Raw genomic sequence first — 20,000 nt, 5'->3', positions numbered from 1 at the left:
TATTCCATGACCCCAGCCATGTCGCCCTTCACTTCTGATATGGCTCTGACACACCTGAGCCAGGTACTCGCTACCCTGCTACATTTTTCCTACAAGTGGGTCAAAGTGAGTCCCGAGAACGCGTAGACTAGTCAGCGGACTTCAAGATTCCCCAGATCACTTTTGTGGTACACAGCACTTGCAAGAAGTGGTAAGAGAAATAAAAGTTAAATCAAAGCGAGCTCATATCGGACCTTTGTAGGCAGCACAGGGAGGGAGTGCGACATTTTCTGCAGTGCTAGGGTTACCCAGCCTATTAAAGGGTTTCGCACCTGTTTTTGTATATTACCTTTCCTCTACAACACAGAGGTATTTGAAGGCTTTCGGACAACACAGCACTTTACCGTGCAACTTTGTGCAGAGAAAAGTCAATGTTTGGCAGGCAACAAGATTCGTCAGTGGCAGATGTTAAATATGCGTGAACGAATCAATGCCAAATGGATTGACTCTCGTCCGTGTGATTAGGAGATAAACGGTGTCGGCCGCTAATCTGGAGGAGAGATCGAGGAAAGAAGAACAGACGACATCCGCCCTTGGACCGCGGGCTTTCTCTCCGGCCATCAAGTGGCTCGCAACGGAAATGCAGGTGCGCGCGTGTGTGAAAGCGTCTCTGAACGGCTCCTCGCGCCCTCCCGCGCGCGCAGAGTCTCGCTCTCCGCTTGAGAACGGCACGGTTTGACGGCGGCCGGCAGCATCTCTCCGTTTTCGTCTCTCCAAAAGAAACCCGCTCTCACTTTTTTTTCCCGCCCCTCGTCTCGCCTCCTGCTCGCCATCGTCTCCGCTCGGGCTGCGCGAGGAAGAGCAGGTAGCCTCGGACACTCCGCGTGACGGGTTACCGCATCCGTGCTTTTTTTTTTTCTCACCCCAGACTTTTTCAGGGGTGGGGGGGGGGACCCCGATAATGACGGGAGGTGGGTTGACTGTGTGATGTTCTGTCTTTTGCAGTGCGTTTGTGGCCCGTGTGTGGACTAAGAAAGCATAACTGTTTCTGGCTACAGTGAAGAAAGAAAAGACTCCTCTGGATTTCACACGGATTTTATTCCTTGGCGCTTGGGTAAGTGGTCATTTATTCCAAACAGTTATTTGTCTATCGGTAATTAGTCAAACTGTTAAAGCTGTCTAGCATAAGCTGTAATGTAATTTTTTTATCCTGCTTATATATGCATTTCCCCTTTTTGATGTTAAATTGCAGTTTCCAAGGCTTTGCTGTCTTCTGTCAGGATATGTAGTAAGTAACATTTTTTTGTTGTTGTTCTTCTTGCTTTGTGTCCGAGTGAATATAAGGTGGCGTTATCCATACACTGACATGGTATTTTCATGTTCGTATTTGCGCGAAGCTTGTCTCTTAGTCATTCAGCTTGCCTTATTCTGTCCGTGCGCTCGAGGAAACGCACGGAAACGCTCGTGGCGAGCTTGTTTTGAACGGTCCTGCTGCGTGTGGGTGCGCGACCAGCGCGTGGTGGTAGTTTGTCTGCGGAATCGGAGCACGTTCCGACGAAGTCGCAACGCAACTGCGAGGGAGTGCAGCTTTTAGGAGCGCGTTGTTGGTACCACAATAAAACGCAACCGAATGAAATGCATAACATCATCAGGAGTAGAAGCGTGTGTGTGTCTATAGGTTTGCGCTGCCGTTCTGGCACCCTCACACTCGGTAGCAGTAATTATATTTTGATAGAAGAGATGGGAGACCTTTCACAGTACTGAACATTTTTGCGGTCTATTTGACCAGTTTTCTGAGGAGAGGATTCAAAGCGTCTGACCTCATGCAGCTCCTTGTTAGATGGCATGAGTGTGTGTGTGTGTGTGTGTGTGAGAGAGAGAGAGAGAGAGAGAGAGAGAGAGAGAGAGAGAGAGAGAGAGAGAAGGGAATAAATAAGTGGACAATAGAATAATGCATAAAGCAGCCTTAAAACAACCCACTGTCCATGTGCCCCCACTTGGCGCGTACACACACACACACACACACACACACACGCGCGCGCGCGCGCCCACAAATAAATACAAACTCCCGTCTCCAGATATTATTAATAGTTATGTTAATATTAATATTTTTTTCTCCTGAATTTTTTGGAACTTTAAGAAAAAAAATAATGGCAATCACTATTTCATAATTATAACACTTCACCAACCTTGTGTAATAAGATGACGTATGCACATGTCTCGTGGTTGTTATTGAGTGGATCTGCTTACTAATCACTGTAAAAAAAAATCATTTAATGACTTTCTTCATAATCATCAAAGCAGAACTTTTACATTTTGATTTGAAAGTAACAATGACATTTTTTAAATCGCACACACAAACGCACACAGAGATGTGAGCGTGAAGTCTATCCTGTTGTGGGTTATGATGTGGAGTGCTATGTGGTGTACTTTTCGTGACTGACAGTCGTTCCTAAGCTTTTGTGAGCTTTAGCTACTAGTGTGTTTGTCAGGGACACCGCTGGAGTGGCAGATGAGCTCTGGAGCTGATAAAATAGCCAACGCTCTTGCAAGCAAATCTCTCCTCAGGGACATGCATACCATTCTGCATATCAATACCTTACACATCCAGCTGAAATCTCTGTGTGTGTGCTGAAGTGAACAGCCAGAAGTCTGATGATATAAATTCTTGCATTTTGTGTTACTGCTGAAAAAGTTGTGCTAGCAACTCTAGAACTGTGCGTGGCGCACATCTGTGTGTGCGTTGCTTGGGAATTTTGCTCATATGGATGTCGGTGGATTTTTCAGACAGAAGAGTGAGATGTTTCCAAGCTCTGCTTGTCATCACAGCTGCTGTGTTCATTCTTAAGACTGTTATTTTTTTTGCCAAACGTTAGGTTATATTGAAATAAATAAGTGTAGAGAAAAAATAAATACATTTATACATTTGGTGAGGAATAGGAAAGCATTAAATTTTGCATAAAAAAGCACTAGGTTGTGTTCTCCTTGTTAAATATGGTCTTATCGTTGACCCAGCAACGAATGTAGGTTCTTATGGCGTCACTCTGCAGCGGATTGAAGTTCAGATCTGATACGGGCACGTTTTTAAATGCTGTCGGTACTGAGGGATCTCTTTCCTTTGGCAGCAAAGACTGCACGTGCTTTTCAGTAAATGATGTTTGAAAAAGGTTTGTTTTGTTTTTTGTTTTTTTTTTACAGCCGTTTTGATGTGGATGTGCTTTTGTTTAAAAAGAAAATCTGAAAGGAATTACTTGTGTTAATATTATTTAAGATGGGCTACCAGTCATACTTTGAACTTGATGCAAAAAGATGCTAGCAGTCCGGAAGAGAGCGAGAAAGAGAGAGAGATATGTCTAACCACATAAACGCGCAGTTAGAGAAAATCATAGCCCCTGAAAGATTAGAGAGCATAGTGTGAACACTTTTTAACACAGCACATTGAAATTCACACCTACACGAGCTCTGTGTACTAGAAAAGTTGAAATATCACTGGCAATATGTATCGCTCATCATTAATTCTGACAAATAACATCCCAGATAATTCACAGGACAGTAGATGAATAAACCCCTTACGCGCACACTTCAACACAAAACCAGAAGACACTGTGTGGAGAGTATGAAGACATCACCCTCTAAAAGCTCTAGGGGTTTTTTCCCTGATAAATGCACAGCAAAGCAGCGTTAGTCAGTGAGCCAGGGAAAGGAGAATGACAGCAGAGAGCGAGAGAGAGAGAGAGAGAGAGAGAGAGAGAGAGGGAGGGAGAGAGAGAGAGAGAATGAGAGAGAGAGAGGGAGAGAGAGAGAGAGAGAATGAGAGAGAGAGAGAGGGAGAGAATGAGAGAGAGAGAGAGAGAGAGAGAGAGAGAGGGAGGGAGAGAGAGAGAGAAAGAGAGAGAGAGAGAGAGGGAGGGAGAGAGAGAGAGAGAGAGGGAGAGAGAGAGAGAGGGTGGAGAGAGAGAGAGGTGGAGAGAGAGGGAGGGAGAGAGAGAGAGAGGTGGAGAGAGAGGGAGGGAGAGAGAGAGAGAGAGAGAGAGGGAGGAGAATGAGTGAGTGAAGGGAAAAGAAAGGAAAAATGAGTGAATGAACACAGGAAAGAAGGAGAGTGAGAGAGGTAAAAGCTTGAGGTTTCCCATGAGTCTAAGCTTGTGCTTGTCTGTACCAATGCTGATTTGAATTCCTCAAGTGTGAGATTGGAGATTTTGTGCGAGTGCACGTGAATGTAGAAATCAGAAAGTGTGTGTGTGTGTGTGTATGCATGCATTTGTACAGTGGGCAGTGTGTCTGGGACATTCCTTGGTGCTTGTGTTCCAGGAGGGGGCTAACAGGAATTGAGTGCTCTTTTATAAACTACTCTTCAAAAAGTAGCAATCAGGACTCTATCTGCATACTTCCTATTATTCAGTTATATAGACATTAAGGGAGCGTGTGTGTGTGTGTGTATGTGTGTGTGTGTGTGTGTGCATGCGTGCGCGCACACATGCAGCATTAGTCATTGCAGGCTTTTAGTGAGTGGGAGTGAACCATGCGTGTAGACAGCTAGTACAAGGAAGGTTTAAATTTACACAAATCAGGGGTGTGTGTGTGTGTGTGTGTTGGCTCCATCGGTATTCTCCAGTTTTCTTTTTCAGTGTATTCTTTCCTCCCTTAATTATCCATTTCATATCTCAAGTGCAGCTCCACGCCCCCAAACCGCTCTCATTATATATACCTGTATATATACCTGTATATCTTTATCTGGAAATATATACCTGTATATATACTTATATATACCTGTATATCTTTATCTGGAAATATATACCTGTATATATACTTATATATACCTGTCTCTTTATCTGGAAATATATACCTGTATATATACTTATATATACCTGTCTCTTTATCTGGAAATATATACCTGTATATATACTTATATATACCTGTATATAAACTTATATATACCTATCTCTTTATCTGGAATTATATACCTGTATATATACTTATATATACCTGTCTCTTTATCTGGAAATATATACCTGTATATATACTTATATATACCTGTCTCTTTATCTGGAAATATATACCTGTATATATACTTATATATACCTGTATATAAACTTATATATACCTATCTCTTTATCTGGAATTATATACCTGTATATATACTTATATATACCTGTCTCTTTATCTGGAAATATATACCTGTATATATACTTATATATACCTATCTCTTTATCTGGAATTATATACCTGTATATATACTTATATATACCTGTATATATACTTATACACTTTTTTTTCTCATTTGCTGAAATGCTACAGTGCTGACAGAACTGGACCAGGGGGAAACTGATAGTCTTGGACCTGTGCTACAAATCCCGAAACAGGAACTTAATTCTTTAACCCAGCCCTTTCTCTTAATCAGGAGCTGCTGTGCACTGGGGTGCACCTGCCCACCACTAATGCATTCTGCTCTCATGGTGTGTGTTTTTTTGGTTAAACAGGCCATACTTGCAGTTTGGCGATGATGTAATGTGTAAAAGCAGCATGGCGCGCGTGCTGCACACGCGCATGCCCACACAGTCATACTCCTCCTTCCTCTTGGTCCTGTTTACTGGCATGTTGGTGCGTTTCACAGTCTGTTTACAGTCTTTACCTTGATCATTTTTTCTTTATTGCTGTGCACCACGATGCCCATTATCACTGTAGGAGTACATGAGTAAACACACACACACACACACACTCACACTCACACACACACTCACACACACACACACACACACACCACACACACACACACACACGCGCACGTTGTATTGTAATGAGAATAGAGTGACAGATAATTAGATAGAATTGGTGCTGATGCCTTTAGATTTTTGATTCATCCTGAACAAAACATGTTTCTCTCTCTCTCTCTCTCTCTCTCTCCCTCTCTCTCTCTCACTCTCTCTCTCTCACTCTCTCTCTCTCTCCATCTCTCTCTCCCTCTCTCTCTATCTCACTCTCAATCACACATCTGCTTTACAGACATTAAAGTGGTTACTGTTTCTTCTTCCCTCCTATCAACTATTATCTTAAACTCTGTGTGTGTGTGTGTGAGTGTGTGTGTGTGTGTGTGTGTGTTTACTCATGAGAGAGCATCTACCCGCATCATTGTCCTGAACAAGTTATTCTTAAGCAAGTTCTCGTGTATTCTGTACACACACCCCTACAGGTGGAGAGGTAAATTAAATTCTTTCCCTTTGCAGGTGTTGATCAGAAAACAGATGTTCGGAGTGCAGCGTCATTCTAGATTGCCCCACACCACGGCTCACGGCCCCACCTCTCTTCCCCATCCCATTATAAATGCCATTTATTAAATCCTTTATTAAGTGAGTGAGTGAAGGTGAAATCTGGGCCATTACTGCAGATTCATATTACTGTTCAAAGAGAAATGGTTACTGTGGTGGAGATGGTGTGTGTGTGTGTGTGTGTGTGTGTGTGTGTGTGTGTGTGTGTGTATGTGTGTGTGTCAGTGTGTGTCAGGCAGGGCCTGTTTGATTCCCACCGCTTACTTATTAAAGGTTGGCTTTTGATATTTTGTCAGACTGGAGTGAAGAGAAGAGCAAACAGTTTGAACAAATTTAGTTCCAATCTATTAAATCCAGTAGACGCACACACCGAGTAGCGGTCGCCTCTGTTCGCTGAAGTAACGCAGCCGTCCAGTGGAGACGGACGTGGTTCTGGTGGCCCGTGCAGCCTCCGCGAGCTGCTCTCGGGCCGTCGCTGAAATGGCGCGTGCGGGTCTCGGGCGGTCTCCGCGCGCTACGCGGCTAGCCGCTCGCCCGGCCGAGGTTGCCGGCACGCGCAGAGTGCTCGGCGGTTAAGGCAGCGACACGCTCGTGCCTCATGAGGCAACCATTCAATCAGGCTCGCGACACGGGTGCGAATCAATGCCAGGATGACGGTTTTTCACGGCCGTGGAGTGTTTAGGTGGACGTTGCAGCTCGCAGTTTTTCCCTACTGTTTGAAGACGCACTGCTGTGATTAAGCTAACAGATATTTATTAGCTGGCTAGTTAACTGTATATGTTAATAACATCGCAGCGGTTGCAGTTAAGTGTTTTGGGAACAAAAGCCCGTTATAATTGTGTAAGCATGACATTAGGATTCTTTTATATGAGCATCCATGTCCCCATTTCTGAAGTTCGCATGAACAGGGCTGTTTGATGTTTAAAGTGTATTATTAGCTGTGGCTGATTATAAAAATCGCAGCGTACCAAGCAGACTAATATATTGGCACATTTTGTAGCCGATCAGCTATTATCAGGACTGCAGGGTTCTGGGAACCGATGGGTTTTTTCTCAGCAGTAAGACGCAGAAGATGCTCAGATTTATACTTCCTTTGGCGAGTTCCAAGCATTCAGATGTTTTACTATTGACATTTCCATGGAAAAAAAGCTGTACAATGGCTGGCAGTCCAGCAAAATTAGCCTGGCCTGACTGCCTTGTTTTCTCCAGCGAAACGTCAAGGGCGTTTTCTATGACTAACTACCTACCTCTTCTTTGCTGAGCTGCGCATAAACAAGAGATCCGTGGGACTCCACGATTAACGTTTATCGTTAGCTGTGGCAGAAGCTAAAAATTGCGACGCGCGAAGTGGACCGACGTGCTGGCACACGGCGCCGCGGGAGCACCGCGCTCCAGGAGCAGAAGATGTCGCTTCCTTCAGAGGTTTCTACGCACGTCAGCTCTGCTGTTGGTGCAATAGGCTGTGAGCTGGATGTTGGTCCATTTGAAAATAAGCTTGCTTAATTGTTGTTTTTTAGGTTGGTTTTTTTTCATGTATAATAATGGTTGCTCTGAAATCCAGAAATGGCAGCATGAAGGAAATTATGAGCATCTCAATACTGGCTTGCTGCGGTGGAAATACCCCCCACATTTTAGAGTGTAACTTCCGGTCATTTAGCATGTCATTTCCCGTTTTCCTGTAACGCCTTGGAACCTGTGTGAATCAGTACATATAAAATACTTGGCGGTTCCTATAAAGTGTTATGAAGACAAAACTGTTCTTCTTTGTCGTCCTCCCTGGTTCCCACTCGTCTTCCTCTCACTCCCTTATGACACGGCGCTGGGACATTTGTGGACATCCTGTGGTCCTCTGCACTGGTACACTTGTCCTGTGGGCTGTGGTTCAATGAGTCCTGCTCTCTCTCTTCAGTCTACTGACAGCTTTAACTCGCAGCTCCAGTACGAATTAATGCTTCAATCCCTGTGTGTGGTGGGGGGTGGGGGTGTGTGTGGCTATGTTAATTAAAGCCATATGCTGATCTGATAGATGATGTTGTTTATATTTTTGGCTATGCAGAGCAAAGCAGTTTCAATCCAGAGGTTGACTTTTTTCTCTGCTTGGAAATTACTATTTTCTATCATCTTCTCTCTCTCTCTCTCTCTCTCTCTCTCTCTCTCTCTCTCTCTCTCTCTCTCTCTCTCTCTCTCTTTCTCTATCTATCTATCTATCTATCTATCTATCTATCTATCTATCTATCTATCTATCTATCTATCTATCTATCTATCTATCTATCTATCTATCTATCTTGAGGCAGAGGAGAGGAGGAATAGGGGATGGAGAGAGGGAGTAGGGGACAGTGGAGAGGCTTATCCTCTGCTTAGATGCCTTTTCTCTGGCAACCAGAACAGGGGAAATCAATTACGGAACAGGATGTCACTGCACGCGGGACAACAGTGGATTTCTGGGCTTCTCTGTGAGACGCAGAGCGAGCGAAACAGCCAGAGAGACGGAGGCTTCGACAGAGCGAGGGAAAGAGCGAGGGCAGAAGAGCGGCATGTTCTAACTGTGGGAAGTGCCATCTGTTGTACTGGTGTCATAGAGGGATGGAGAGAGAGAGGAGGGGGGCTACAGAGGGAGGGTGGAGCAAGCGGGGGGAGGGTGGAGCAAGGGACAGTACAGCAGAGCCAGGAACAACAAATAGAAAAAGATGGAGAGCAAGATCTGCTCTCACCTCCGTCCACCTCAGAGAGCAGAGGAGATATCACTAATTAAACCCTGCAGCTATACCTCTCTCTCTTCCCCTGCCTCTCTCTCTCTCTCTCTCTTCCCCTGCCTCTCTCTCTCTCTCTCTCTTCCCCTGCCTCTCTCTCTCTCTCTCTCTCTCTCTCTCTCTCTCTCTCTTCCCCTGCCTCTCTCTCTCTCTCTCTTCCCCTGCCTCTCTCTCTCTTCCCCTGCCTCTCTCTCTCTCTCTCTCTCTCTCTCTCTCTCTCTTCCCCTGCCTCTCTCTCTCTCTCTCTCTCTCTGTATTTCCCTGTCTCTCTCTCTCTTTCTCTCTCTCTCTCTTTCCCTGCCTCTCTCTCTCTCTCTCTCTCTCTCTCTCTCTCTCTCTCTCTTTCCCTGCCTCTCTCTCTCTCTCTCTCTCTCTTTCGGCATGATGGAGTCTTGGAGTTGTGCTAACTCCTCTAATATCAGCTCTTTGAAGGCTAGCCTCTCCAGGCTTGGCTCGTGATGTGGGCTGTGTTGAGAAGTTGAAGGCTGGTCTGGGAGAGAAGAGAGAGACACACACACACACACACACACACACACACACACACACACACACACACACACACACACACACTGTTGCATTAAAACAACAGCAGCAGCAACAAGCATTTAACAAAGCCAGCTGTCCTATTGCTCATGAGGGGTCACTGAGGGGTCATTGATGTGGAGTCAGCCGAGAAAGGGTTGGCATTGTTTTTGGCCTCTACGGTCAACATGACCTCAGGCAGTGTTACGGGGCCGCTTGTGAGGTCATGTATAGCGTATGTTTCCTGCTGTGTTTCTATAGCAAAGTATCTGGCAGACATCTCTGCTGAGAGAATGCGCACACAGGTCAAATTAGCACGACTCATCAATTTGCCCATCCGCATTAAATCATTGGTAAAACCGTGGCACTAGGTAACAATCCAAAATGCAGTCACAATGCAAGTGCTTCGGCGTGTAATGAGCGAGCGCTCCTCTACTCTCCCTCTCTTTTTCATGCTGTAGGTGTTAACAGGGACATCTGTTGTAAATATTGCAAGCTGCTGTAACCCTGGAGTCAGATACGTGGTAGTTCCTCAGTGTTCCACACATAGCAGCTATTTCAGTGCTGTCTAGTGGTGAGCGCGCCTCCTGGTGGCCTGGAAGCATTCCTTTAGAAACGTTTCCAATGTGGCAACCTTTCCGCAGAACTTGTGTTGTGAGAACCACCGCTTGTGAGAACAGATTTATCCTTAAGTCACCGGTGTGATTCAGGCGAGGGCCTTTCGCCGGCTTTCTCATGCTGTGTGATTTGTGTCAGCCATCAACGGCACACACACTTTGTACAAGTTGCTTATCTCTACATCTACGCCCCCGAGAACACGCCGTGATGCTTTCACGTCACACAAATAGCCAATCATCTTATCTGCACTGTGGTTACGCATGACTGCACTCCCATTAACTTTACACAGCGACAAATTAGTCTTCATCTGTTTAGCCTTATAAGGCAGTCTGGGTCTGCCAGATCTTGTGAACGAACACTCTTGTATGAATTATGTGTGACAATTCTTTGTAGCCCATCCACACAAATTGACTCTGCCACAAAGTAGTAGACGTTTAATATAATCAGTGCAGTAATATTACACACTAATTTTACTACAAAACAAAGTAAACAGTTGGGTTCTCTCAAGCTACACATTTTCTGACATTTCTAATACACACTATACACTCTCGGACTATACTAGACTATATTCTGTTCAGTTTCTAAGCAGGTTAACGATAAAGGACTGTGTGTTTGACACTTCCTCCATTTTTAAATGTTATATTTTTATATTTCTGTGCACACTGCAGTGCACTTCTCATTGTCAGGGATGGCCTGAAAACCTTAGCAGCGATTTAAATAAATTCAATCTACAGCTCGATGTATTTTGCACGCAGGCACACACTGGATCATGGGCATCATTTGTTTCCTAGTGTATGGTATTCGCACTGTGTGAAGTGTTCAGAAAAGTACGCTTCATTAAAACAGGGTGACCTTTCTGAAATTTGAAGGTTTCAAAATAGCTTCTACTGGCTCAACAGTAGTGTGACAAAAAGATCAAGTTTTGTTTTTGTTTTTTATTTGTCTGTTTAATTCAGTGAATTCAGTGTTTAGCGAAGTTCCCGAACATCACCCAGCATATCTCTGCCCTACTCAGCTCGGTACTATCTTAAGTGGGCACCACGATGGTTTGGCCGGCAGCAGGCGCGTTGTGGCCCGCCCGAGCTCGGCCGTAGAATCGGCAGAGGGCACTGAAGCTCAGAATGAACCAGTTCATACACCCTGCTGAGGTCAGCTGCAGCTGTAGTGGCAGTCGTCGGTGGACTTTTGCAGTCGGCGTCTTGTCTTCTAGAGCATCTCTCTGTGGAAGGTCTAGCGAGCCTTCCTTAAAAACGTAGGGGTCTGGATACCTTTCTTTCCTAAGACTGTTGTCTTTTTGCTTTGGGATTCCAAACTATAGTCTTTTGTCGCATCAGAAACGCCGTGGTTCTGAAGAAACGCTGCCGGTGTCCCACTGCCCTGTGAAAGCTATTCCCCTTGTTGGGGTTGGAGAACCCGGAGCTTTGTGTCTGGGCTTGTGCTGAGTGCTGACCCAAGTGTTGTATTCTGCTGGTGTTGCCCCAAAGTGTCACTGATGGCTTTCTTCAGGTGGGGAAATGCAGTGCTAACGTGCATTACCCCTGACAGTGCACGACTCCGTGAACTATTGCAAGGCCCCTTGCCAGTGTCTGAATACAGATGCTGCTTTTACTATCCGTTTAAAGTTTCTGCTCAGGGCTTCTGTTTTAAAAGTTAAGAAAAGGTGTGGGTTTTAAAAAATGTATTTTTTTTTTGAGGCATGAGGGGTGAGGCACTTTCTGCTTGAACAGGCAGACAGCAGTTGGAGGTGACGTGTGTGTGTGTGTGTGTGTGTGGGGGGGGTGTATTGGGGGAGGGGTGTACGTAGGGACGAGTAAATGCCATCTGGTGTGATGGAGGAGGGAAGAAAAAAGAGCACGTAATCTCAGCCACGATTAGTAACAAAGCTTTAATTAATGTCATAGGAACCAGACCAGATAATGACATTAGAATGAATTAGCTCTGATTAGATAGGCCTACACGGAGGAGGGTGTACGTATGCACGCGCACACACACATACACACACACACATACGCATGCACACACAGAGAAGGTCTTTGAGTGTGGTGACACAGTCAGGACAAGTCGGGGTGTTTATCTTTTGCCGTTGTTCAGCCATGCCACTGTTATCAGAGACCTCAAAGAGCTTTGTGTGTGTGTCTGGTGTGCGTGGGTGTGTGTGTGCGCTCGGCCTACTAGAACAAACACTCACCAGTGAGTCTGGTGTCTCAGAACAGGATTTCATCTACTTACCATCCCTTCCTGTGCACTCTTGCCATATCCTGTGTGTGTGTGTGTGTGTGTGTGTGTGTTGCTGTGCTGGAAATCCTTTATCTCCCTTCTGTTCGCTGTGTGTGTGTAATTGGTGTCTGTGTAACTTAGTGGAGTTGCATTAAGTCCTGTTGAGCGACTCTTTCTCTAGTGTGTGTGTGTGTGTGTGTGCGTGCGTGTGTGAGTGTGCGCATTGGACTATCACCTCCACATATATCCATATACCTCCCCAGGCAGATCACAATTAGTACGGGTGGGCAATAGTGAGCCCACCAGGGTTGTGTCCTAAGCCCCCTGCTCTACTCACTGTACACCTACGACTGCGCAGCCACTTCCAGCTCTACCACTATTGTCAAGTTTGCTGACGATACCGTCGTCATGGGCCTGATCTCGGACAACGACGAGAGGGCTCACCTTACACACCTGGAGAACTGGTGCCAGGAAGACCATCTCCTCCTAAACGTCCGCAAAACAAAGGAGCTGATTGTGGACTGCTTCAAGAAGCAGGAGCGGCACTACCAACCTGTTAGGATCAACGGAACTACGGTGGAGAGAGTAGGTTTCAGGTACTTTGGAGTTCACATCTTTGGACTTCACACCAACTCCCTGGCAAAGAAGGCTCGGACGCATAAGAGACTTCGGACTGCCCTCCAAGGTGCTGCAGAACTTCTACACCTGCACTATTGACAGCATCCTCATGGGGAACATCACAGTCTGGTTTGGGAACTGCACCAAGCAGGACAGACAAGCACTCCAGAGTGTGGTGCGTGCATCACTCATACAGAACTTCCTGACCTGCAGATCGTCTACTACAAGCGGTGCCAGACCAAGGCCAGGAGGACCTTGTGAAGGACCCCCCCCCCATCCCAACAACAGGATCTTCTCTCTTTTGAGGTCAGGTAGGCGCTTTTGCTCCCTGAAGACCAACACAGAGAGACTGAAGAGGAGCTTCTTCCTGCAGGCCATTCAGGCCCTGAATCAGGGCAGCTGATGAACTGTGGGGACTACTCTGTGTATGATGTCCACAATAACATCATAAAAAAACTGGAAAAAACTGGAAACTTTACATTTTAAAAACTGGAAATTGTACATTGTATATATGCATAGTATACATCCCCTCTTCATTCATCATAACATATTTATTTATTCATTAAACCGCATTCCATTTTCCTGTATCTCTCCTCAGCCACAGACAGCGCTGTTACAAAAGGCATTTCACTGCCAGTTATACCATGTATGACGGTGTACGTGACAAATAAACTGGGGTATATACCTCCTCATTGGAATGGGCACCTCCCCGCTGGGGTATATACCTCCTCACTGGAGTGCAGATCTCCCTACTGGGGTATATACCTTCTCACTGGAGTTCACACCTCCCCGCTGGGTGCATATACCTCCTCACTGGAGTGCACAGCTTGCCGCTGGGGCATATACCTCCTCACTGGAGTGTAGACCTCCCCGCTGGGGCATATACATCGTCACTGGCGTGCACACCTCCCCACTGGGGCATATACCTCCTCACTGGAGTGCAGACCTCCCCACTGGGGCATATACCTCCTCACTGGAGTGCAGACCTCCCCGCTGGGGCATATACCTCCTCACTGGAGTGCACACCTCCCCGCTGGGGCATATACCTCCTCACTGGAGTGTAGACCTCCCCGCTGGGGCATATACATCGTCACTGGCGTGCACACCTCCCCACTGGGGCATATACCTCCTCACTGGAGTGCAGACCTCCCCACTGGGGCATATACCTCCTCACTGGAGTGCAGACCTCCCCGCTGGGGCATATACCTCCTCACTGGAGTGCACACCTCCCCGCTGGGGCATATACCTCCTCACTGGAGTGCAGACCTCCCCGCTGGGGCATATACCTCCTTACTGGAGTGCACACCTCCCCACTGGGGCATATACCTCCTCACTGGAGTGCAGACCTCCCCACTGGGGCATATACCTCCTTACTGGAGTGCAGACCTCCCCGCTGGGGCATATACCTCCTTACTGGAGTGCACACCTCCCCACTGGGGCATATACCTCCTCACTGGAGTGTTTGATGGGCAGCATGGCAGTGTTTTGCTTGCTGACTTGTTCACGTTGATCGTTTCTTACCTGCATACCCTGCAATTATAATAATTCTATAAAAAAGGAAAAGCAAATAAAAGAATAAATATTTGAAATAAAGAAAGTAGATAAAGAGGAGTGTCATACAGGTCTTGGGCTCACTAGCATTTAAGATACTCGACTAGTAATCAGAAGGTTGCTGGTTCGGGTCCCACCACCACGTCACTACTGCTAGGACCCTGAGTAAGGCCCTCAACCCTCAATTACTCACAGTGTGTTCAGTCAAAATTGTAAATAGTTTTGGATAAAAGTGTCTGTAAATGTAGTTACGAAAAGAGAACACATGTAAACACGAGAGAGAAGAAACAGACTAAAAAGGCAGAAATAGCAGAAAGGTTCCGGGGTGCATCCTGTCAGCTGTGACCCAAAAGTGTTTGGTTTTGTGATTAGGATGTGTGTGTGCCGTTTTTCCCCCCTCACACCACGGCTCAGGTGTTTGGTCCTGCACTGTGTGAGATGTGGGGAGGGCCATTAGCCTGGGCTGGCCCTGACATCCAAGGATCGGAGAGAGGTGCAAATTAAATTTACTCAGAGAGCCTTCAGGAGAGAGCTGCTTAAAGCCTTCCACTCGCTCTTTTATACACACACACAGACACACAGACACTTGCGCACTCTGTCCGATGGACTGTAGAAAAATGCACTTCTACTCTGTCCACAGTGGAAAAAAAAGAAAAGAGAGACCGAGGTGTGGGAGGAGGTGTGGTAATGTGCAGACGGGCCGAGAGGAGGTGTGTAGACGTGGAGGTTGGAGATAACTCTGTTACCGAGCCTGACCCTTATCAAATCACTTCCAATCAAATCACTGTTTCTCTCTCTCTTTCTATCTCTCTCTCTCTCTCTCTCTCTCTCTCTCTCTTTCTGTGTCAGCATGTCTCTCTTGCCGTCTGTCTGTTCCTCTGTCTTTCCGTCTCTCCCTGTGTCTCTGTCTAGAAAGTGGGTCGGGAACCACATTGCGATTGAACACAACAAAAAGAAATATAGTCCTAACTAGACACACACAGGAGACTACGTCTCTTATTGGCCAAATCTGTGTGTGAGAGAGACTCTTACTGCATAATAATTCATGGTAAACTATTTTGCATAATATAAACTGCAAAGTTAGTCATTTGAGAAGAGGAAGCAGAGCTAGACTCTTGAACTAATTCATGTTCTGCATATTCAGATCACTGATGATGAAAAATATGCACTTACAATTGGACAGTTGGCTTATTTATTTTTTTACTGTTTATTTCTTTTCAGCTGAACGAGTTCAGCCGAACAATTTTTATCCAGTATCCAATAGCGCTAATTAAAGTAGCTGTGTGTGTGTGTGTGTGTGTGTGTGTGTGTGTGTGTGTGTGTGTGTGTGTGTGAGTGTGTGTGTGTGTGTGTGTGTGTGTGTGTGTCCATGCAGTGGGTAGCAGTATATAACATGGTCATAAATCACCACCCCTTTCATACAGGGGATGCATTTAATTTAGTTCCCTGTAGCTAGCAGGCCCGTGTGATTGGTGAGAGGTGATCTTCTGACCCTAACCTGTGCTCATGGAGCCTTATATAACTACTGCTCTCTTGCATCTATACAGATTTGTCTGTCCCCCTCCTCAACCTTCATTGCTGGTCAGTTTCTGACTGGTATAACTGGTCTACTTTCGCTTCACTGGCCGGCAAAGATGCAGGTTCAAAGGTAAGCGGGGAAGATAATCGCAGCAGTGCTGGACTGGACAAACAGGAAGTTTTTATTTTGCATTTGGTGCCCCAGGCTTTTCATCTTGGCTGGCATGCTGCTCCTCTGACCTGTACCGACTGGGGGTTGTTTGGGTGGAAGCCCGTTGTCAACACAGCGACGATGCTGACGTGGCAGTGGTGCGGTAGTGTGCGTTGAGCCTGCACGAGTGGATCAGGCCCAGCAGTGGTGCTGAAGTTTTGCATGTGAGGCCCTGGTGCTGTGTTGAGAACTTAGCCAGCCGAGCTAGAGGTGAAGTGGTAACAGATGTACTTACTGTACACACTAACTGTGAGTGTGTGTGTGTGTGTGTGTGTGTGTGTGTGTGTGGGCATGGGTTATGAGTTGGTGTGTCTGTTGATAGGTGTGTGGATGTTAGTGTGTGCATGTGTGTGTGTGTGTGTGTGTGTGTGTGTGTGTGGGCATGGGTTATGAGTTGGTGTGTCTGTTGATAGGTGTGTGGATGTTAGTGTGTGCATATGTGTGTGTGTGTGTGTGTGTGTGTGTGAGAACAGCTCCACAGCTAGACTGGCTTAAATGGATTACAGCAGTGTATCATTGAGATTATACACACTCCGCTTGGATAGCACTGAAATAAAGTGCATTTCATGCCTGCAAAAACAGCCTCCCTTCCAATTCTTCCTAAACACGTGTGTGTGTGTGTGGGGGGGGGGGGGGGGGGGGGGGGGGGGGTTGGAGATCATCGGTATATAAGCGCTCTGTTTTTTCTGAACTTCTTATTATTTGTGTGTGCTGTGCCTATCACCAGCAGAGACATCCCACGTTTTCTGCTCCCAGTCCTGTGAATCCTGACGGAATTACTCCTGGTATTAATGGACCACATACGACAAAATATACGAGTCTAATTCTTTAAAGAAGACTTAATCTGTAGTAACAACCCTCTATTCTTGACGTGAGCTGGACAAGGGGTGTTTATTTATTTCTTTATTTTTTGGAGTATATTTGGAACGCTTACCAGTGCTGCTGTGCACTGCCTTGATTCCGTGGTTTAGTGACGTGGCCGTGTGCTGCCTGGATGCGGTGATTAGTGCTGTGGGCGCGCTGAGTTGGCGGTATTCCTTTGTCCCTGTTGCGCACACCTGTTTCCGCCTGCACCGCCAAGCCATTGCCCTGCACGCAGGGGACGACGGCCACTGACCATCGGCAAATGTTCCCGTTGAACGTTCCGTGTGCGCTGACCAGTGGCCGATGTTCCTGATGAGTGCCCTGTGAGAGCTGACCAGCCGCAGATGTTCCCACCGAGAGTGCCGTGAGTGGTCTAATGGGTTGTAGGGGTGCCCTGTGACATTGCATCACCTCAGTATAGGCGAGCAATTCTAGAGGCGAGCAGGGACGTACATGCACACGGTCTCATCTGCTCCGCCTGTCTCCCTGGACTACAACTCCCACAATCCCCCTGTCAGCCTCATGCCTTCCAAGTACCCTCTTTATTGATCTGACCTGTTCTGAGATCTTTCCTTTTTGTGTGTTTCGTTTTTGGACTTGCTCACCGGTTTTGTGTTGCTGGTCTGCTCGGCCAGGTTTTGACCATTGCCAGTTTTTGGTCTTTCCTCCTGGTTTTTGTCAGCGTTATCATTAAAATTGGTTTTATGTAATCTGCACCTGAATCTGTTTCTGCTTGCTCAGCCGGGGAGATGCGCACACACACACGCACACGCACACACACACACACACACACACACACACACACACACACACACACACACACACACACACACACACACACACACACACACACCACCTTAATTGTGCACAGCTGTTTGGTAAGCACTAAATTAAAGTCAACTATAACTACCAAGGCTTTTTATTTAAAAACTTTTCAATCCCATAATCCTCGGCAGTCAGCGCTAGCGTGTCAGAACCCAGGGTAGGACACTAAATTCTGCTGGGGCGCGCGTTTCACAGTGTGCTGGCTGGCCTCGCTACACCATACGTCACTGTCGCTTTCTTCCCAACAAGAGGAAGCAGCAGAAAGCAAAGCTCTGGGGGAAGCTGCAGAAACTTGACCCCAGAGAGTCCGAGAATGCAGAGCCTCAAAAAAAACAAATCCTACACACACACACAGACACGCACAAACACGCACATTCATCAGCCATTACACACTTCTCTGTCAAGCCTGTCAGCTAACAGTACATCACTCTCCAGAATGACACGAAGATAGTCTGCATCTCTCTCTCTCTCTCTCTCTCGCTCTCTCCCCGCACTGCCCTTTCTCTCTTTATCTCCTATCTCCTGATATCGTTTTCCCTTCTCAGCAGTTCTCCTCTTGCTGATTGTTTGTCTTCTTTGCCTGTGCGTGCGCTTGTGCGCGTGCACGTGCGTGTGTGTGTGTGTGTTGGGGGTCAAGGGTTTGCATGTAATCCCGCACAGCTTCCATTCTTCTGTTAAGCAGTTAAATCCCAGTCCAGCCAGTACTGACGTGCTAGCGTGCCAACATGAGCCAACACTAACCCCAGTCCAGCCAGTACTGACGTGCTAGCGCGCCAACATGAGCCAACACTAACCCCAGTCCAGCCAGTACTGACGTGCTAGCGCGCCAACATGAGCCAACACTAACCCCAGTCCAGCCAGTACTGACGTGCTAGCGCGCCAACATGAGCCAACACTAACCCCAGTCCAGCCAGTACTGACGTGCTAGCGTGCCAACATGAGCCAACACTAATCCCAGTCCAGCCAGTACTGACGTGCTAGCGCGCCAACATGAGCCAACACTAACCCCAGTCCAGCCAGTACTGACGTGCTAGCGTGCCAACATGAGCCAACACTAATCCCAGTCCAGCCAGTACTGACGTGCTAGCGCGGCAACATGAGACAACACTAATCCTGATTCTCACCACTGGCTGAGATTCTCTCACTTTTTTCTCTTTCTTTCTCATTGGCTCAAGTGTGTTTCTCAACATAAACATTTAAGGGCATCTTAAGGCTTGAGCTCACTCACTCACACACACACAAACACACACACACACACACACACACACACACACACACACTTGGTCAAGGTATTAATCTTACTCGAAGATCAGCAGAGAAGACAGGGACGAATCTCTGGAGAGGTCATTAAGCTGGATAGACACAGCAAGCATTAAACAGAGTGACCCTGGCGTCTTTACTGTCTCTCTCTAGCTATCTAATCCTTGGCCAGCTCACTCTCTCTATCTCTCTCTCTCTCTCTCTCTCTCTCTCTCTCTCTCTCTCTCACACACACACTTGCTCGCTCGCTCACTCACTCACACACACACACACACACACACACACACACACACACACACACACACACACACACACACACACACACACACAGACCTAAACACACTCTTTGATGTACCTGGATGGCGTCATGGTTGACCTTACCAGTTTGACGCACCATCTTTGTTCCAACGTGAGGTAGTTTGACTCTGAATGTCAGATCACAAATGAGCAATCAAAGGCAGGTGAATGCGTGTGTGTGACGCATTTAGTTTGTGATGACATTGTGTGTTTGACTCTATTTGTATGTATTATAAGTGGTGTAATGCATGTGTGTGTGTGTGTGTGAGTGTGTGTGTGTGAGTGTGTGTGTGTGTGTGTGAGTGTGTGTGTTTGTGTGTGTGTGTGTGTGTGTGTGTGTGTGTGTTTGTGCACTCTCCCAGCCAGTATATAGTTCACTCTGCTACACATACAGTGAAGATAGTGTTATTCATCATCCGTCTTTCTGTCTCCCTGTGTGTGTGTGTGTGTGTGTGTGTGTGTGTGTGTGTGTGTAATTTGAGAGCTCACTCTGCCTGTCCCTGG

The 20,000-nt window shown here is 46.6% G+C and overlaps 1 protein-coding gene across 50 annotated transcripts in view; it reads left to right on the top strand.

Moving 5' to 3' along the window:
- The first annotated feature begins 690 nt into the window (after positions 1-690).
- The window catches only part of LOC113582932 (protein tyrosine phosphatase receptor type D), a 404,960-nt gene continuing 385,650 nt past the window's right edge, over positions 691-20,000 (top strand). For all 50 annotated transcript variants that reach the window (XM_035529853.1, XM_035529844.1, XM_035529843.1 and 47 more), the window contains exons 1-3: positions 691-844; positions 985-1,093; positions 1,232-1,267. The gene's annotated coding sequence lies outside the window, so the exon portion shown is untranslated. The remainder of the gene's footprint in view (positions 845-984; positions 1,094-1,231; positions 1,268-20,000) is intronic.

This window comes from Electrophorus electricus, chromosome 9, assembly GCF_013358815.1.
Source record: "Electrophorus electricus isolate fEleEle1 chromosome 9, fEleEle1.pri, whole genome shotgun sequence".
Lineage (NCBI taxonomy): Eukaryota > Metazoa > Chordata > Actinopteri > Gymnotiformes > Gymnotidae > Electrophorus > Electrophorus electricus.
This window is presented reverse-complemented; position numbering and strand designations above follow the sequence as displayed.